Source organism: Lemur catta, chromosome 12 (assembly GCF_020740605.2).
Source record: "Lemur catta isolate mLemCat1 chromosome 12, mLemCat1.pri, whole genome shotgun sequence".
In the NCBI taxonomy this organism is placed as follows: Eukaryota; Metazoa; Chordata; class Mammalia; order Primates; family Lemuridae; genus Lemur; species Lemur catta.
In genome coordinates, this window is record NC_059139.1 from 70,257,368 (window position 1) to 70,262,222 (window position 4,855).

Genomic DNA, 4,855 nt, shown 5'->3' on the forward strand with positions numbered 1-4,855 from the left:
AATTGGATAAGTAAATTCTCTCATTAATACTGTTTATTTTGGTTGTAAGGTTGTGGGTAGTGGAGTAGAGGTAGTCTCCAAAATGACTTGGTTCTTCAGTTTAAACTACATACTAATGTTTATGGAACCTATGCAACTATCAATTCTGCTGCTACTGTTGTGAGCCTATGGCTGCTCCTTTTTTTTTTTTTTAGGTTAGGAGTTAACAGCAGTACATTATAGCATTGGATCTAGACCTTCAGTACATATACTCTGGTCAACTTAAGGAATCTAGGGTTGATACATAACTAAGTAATTATAATTTTAATATTTTTAAGAGATTACAACATACATTGTGTTATTTGTTTCCTACTCTACACAGTAGGTATAGATTATTGTCCTCATTTTTCTGATGAAGGCTCACTGACTTAAAGAAGTAAAATGACTTATCTGAGGTCAAACAACTAATCATAGTAACAGAATGTATGGAATTGGCCTCATGTCTAATTTGATATTTGACAACTATTTCAAGGTAACAAAACTCTCTATTAAAAATGATATATTATTTTAAGAAAAAGGTACGTACACAAAAGTAAATATCTGGATTATGTAAGAACTTAAGGCTGCTGATATTATAAAATGACTAAGAAAGTAGGACTAGTATTAACAATTGCTTTTGGTTTGTACTATTTCAAAACCTCAGAATCCTTGGTATCAGGTTGTTTTCATAATATGCAAAGACAATATAGAATTTGTGAAAAACTTTTTTTCAACTAATATGTTGTTTTGAAAAGTTTTATAATATTCAGTTTTTAGTAAAATACAGATGCTAAAATTAGAATGTTTTCAAAACACATTTTAAGAATAAATATTTTTTTTGATAAATATGTTGGCAATCCTAGAAACATGGAGGAAGTAGTAAATCTATTGTTTGGTAAATACTATGTGCAAATATGCTTAAAATTATTAACAACATGATAGGTTGAAGAACAAAAGGGTTTATTTAAAATATAAGTTTACTAGCAATAAGTAAATAGGCTTAATAATAAAATATTTACTTTCTTACACATTAGTATTTTTACAATGACAATCTATTTGGAACATTAACCAGTCAGTTCTTGCCAGGTTATACTGTGGTGCCAATCACCCCCTAAATTTCAGTGACAACAACATAGGTTGATTTCTTGTTCATGTTACATGTTTACTATAGGTTGACATGTAACACATCCTCATATTATTGTTATGCAAACTTACATTGTTGTTCTTTCTTGTGTGGCCAAAGAGAAAGGAAAACCATGATAGCACTGCAAGATAGCATTAAAGTCCCTGCTTGGCAATGCCACAAGTCACTTGGCTTATTTTGGAGAGGTCAAAGCAAGTTGCAAGGAGGAATGAATATTTTGAAGTAATAATACAATCTATTACAAGCACCACTGTAATTCCTAGATACCGACTCTGCTTAAGGTAAATATTGCAGTTTTCTATGTAGGGTACTTATTTCTAAAATTTTATCTCATGAGCAGTATCTACATATTTTAGTTTTTTTTTTAATTGTTGGCTGAGGTTCTATTTTTTTGTTGTTGTATCAAAATTTTCTCTGTATTTTTGTGTCAACAATTTGTTGGAATAAAAACTTTTGTATTCAAGAAATAGAATCCCACAGCAAACTAGCATACTCCCACGGGGGAGGGAGTTGTATGGATACAGGGGGATGTCATGGAACCCGTGGGTAGAGAGAAGTCCTGTTGTGCTCCTGTGGGACTGGAAAGCTGTCAGGCATTAGTCCCTTTCCCTCTTTCTTTGTTTTCCTCTCTCCTTTTTTCTATACATGTGTTTCCTTCTTTCCTCTTTGCATATGGGTATTTCTCCCTGCTTTTCCATGCATTTGGTGCTTAGTGGCAGCTCCATAGCTCCTGACTTTACCTGTCCCCACTTCAAAAAACATCAGAGACTGAACTGTCCTTTCTGAATCCAAATTCTGAATTTTTTCTCAGAGAAGAGAAGCACCAGCTGGTAGGCTATGACTGGCCCACGATGGAATTTAAATCATGGAATTTAAATTTCTATGGATAGAGGAGTGGGGAGGGGAAATTTACAGAAAGAGAGTTGGACAATTCAAAAGCTGTCTATTAGGCAAAAGTTAGATTTCTTATTAAAAATAAGGAGGTTTAAAATCAATTTTCTTTATTTTTAATAATAATATCCTCATGAATATGTTTTAAGGAAGTTTTCAGTTAAGGTTTCTTACTGTTTGATAGACAAGGAAATTGAAGCACACTGATAAAGCTTTAAAGTCAACTAACAGGTCAGTTCTGAAGCTGTTAAATTGTAAAAGAAAAAAGTACTGGATATACTCATGTTCTTTTATGCACTTTGTTCTTGCCTTACCCCAGAGGCAGTGTTAGGTCAGTGCTCCAGCTACACAACTAGCCATCTCCCCTAAGACCCAAGGCTGCCGGAATTCATGTTTCTCTAGAATGAGGCAAAAAACAAAGAAATCCTCAATACTCTAAAAAGAAGTATTTCAATCTTTCTCAGACATTAAAATGTATATTAAGTTTGTCTAATATAATTTCAGTGTTCTCTCAAATTCTGTGAAGTTTAGCTGCCCGGGTAGAGCAGATGAAACATATCAGTTCATTATACTTTTTTCTCCAACTTTTTATTTGTAAAGTTTATAAACCTAAGAAAGGTAGAGAGGTTAAAACAATGATTTCCCGTACATCCTTCAACTGGATTCACCAGTTGTTGCTGCATTTGCTTATGTCTTGCTACATATATGGTTATATCTTCCTACGTATATTAAACGTGGCTTATTCAATTAAGAGGAAATCACTTAATTCCTTCTGGAAGAACTTTATTGCCTTCACTTTTTTTTCTTTTTTGTCACAGAGAAATGCTCTTGTAAAAAAAATATACCTCAATCTAATGTGAGTATCCAGAAATGCTCCGGGGCTTTTTCAGTCACCTATTTTGCCCCTCACTTATAGTGAGAGAATAATTACAGTGTAGGTATAACTTTACCTGTTGCACACAAATTGTCTTTAAAATCTGTGTCAGTGCTTGTTTTCTAGACCCATTTGCCCACGCTACTCCGTTGATTTGTATATGCGGGAAAATGATTTAGAGTCAACAGCAGGTGGCAGTGCTAGCAAAGGTTGTGCTTTTGGTGCATAATCAGCTTGGAAATGAGTATCTTTCAAACCTACACCAGTCATACAACTAGTGAGGAGTCCTTAAAGACTTATGTTTATCTCTAATTAATTTTATTTCAAGAATTATTTTTGGAATCAATTGAAAATTATAGGAGAAATGTATTTAAAAATATTAGTTTACAGACTGCATTTTGTTATAATTGTGAGCTCAAATAACTGAGGAAAACCAGTTTATCTTTGTTTTTAGCTTATTCTATAAGCAGAAAAGAAAAAATCTGAATACTTACAATTAGAAAGATTAGGTAGTTTGAATCCTGTTAAAATTTTCTGGAAAAATGTTACAGCAACATTTATTTCCATTGATGAAAAGGTAGTTATGTATTTTGAAATTTTGTGGCAAAGTTCATGAAAGCTCTTTAAAAGCAAAACTACTCTGATGCAACAGGGGCAGCAAATTTTAGCAAGCTTAAATTGCTCTTGACATTTATGGAAATGATTTAAAAAATCCTCTTTAGTTATAATTTGTTTCAAAGACCATAATTTTGTTGCAATTCTCTTCTTTCATTTTAAAGAGAAGGGATCTGGACAAGAAAGGAATTTCTGTTTTCATCAAGGTATTGTATTTGATTTTTCACAATTTTTGTGTCATTTTACTAGAAACAATGAAGACTTTTGAGGATGACATACCAAAAACTGTAATATTTCTTGGATTTTAACAGTTCTATGCATGTGTTTGAATAAGTTACATATGGCTTATTTAAATATTTGTATGTTTATATGTCCATGTGTTAATAGATATCAGGTAATAGATTTGTTGATTTGTTATTAATCTAATTATTTAACTTATTAAGAACTAAGACCATTTAAACTAGCATAGAATTGATAGATCATGTAGTTTAATGGCATCATTGTTCAGATGAAGAAACTGAGACCCAGGAGAGATTTCACTGAATGAGAGACCTAATGGTATGGAAGGACCTTCTCATATTCTGTCTTGCTTCTAAAGCTGACTCAGGAATAATTCAGTTGCAAATTGTTATTTTATTTACTTACACTCTCAGGACTCCTGCATTTATTAGGCCCTGTATTTTATTATGAAGAAAATGACTGACAAATATTCTATCTTCTCCATGAAGCACGTATTTTAGCCATTTCTCTAATTAACTGGTTGACCTCATGCCCCCATTTGCTTGATGTGTAATTAAAATTCAATGAGTCTTTCTGAACTCTAGTTTCAGTGCTTTTTGAGAAATATCCTATGTAGTGTCACCTATTATTATCCCTACATCTTAAGACTGATAAATGGAGAAGATGATAAAATATTTAAGTTGCATTAAGATAAAACAGCAAGTCATCAGGAGATTTGAGGAAGAAGAAAGGACTCTTTGGCATAAACACCAATTCCCCAAGGAGCAGCCTTTTCCATGAAAAACAAACAAGACGGAAGCAAACCTTAAATTTTTCTTCCAGTATTCCATTAGAACTAAGAAATGAGATGGAAACATTCTATACATTGTATGTGAAATAGATCATTTTAAAACAAAAACACATTGCCTGTTCTCAATAAGATATCAATGATTTACTGAAGTTATCAGTTAACCCAAACACACAATTTTTGGCATACTTTTAAAATTTAGTTATGATTAAATTTTAATCATTACTCCATTAAAATCTATTATTTACATATAGTAGTTTTTTTAGGTTGGGCAAATAACTCTTTC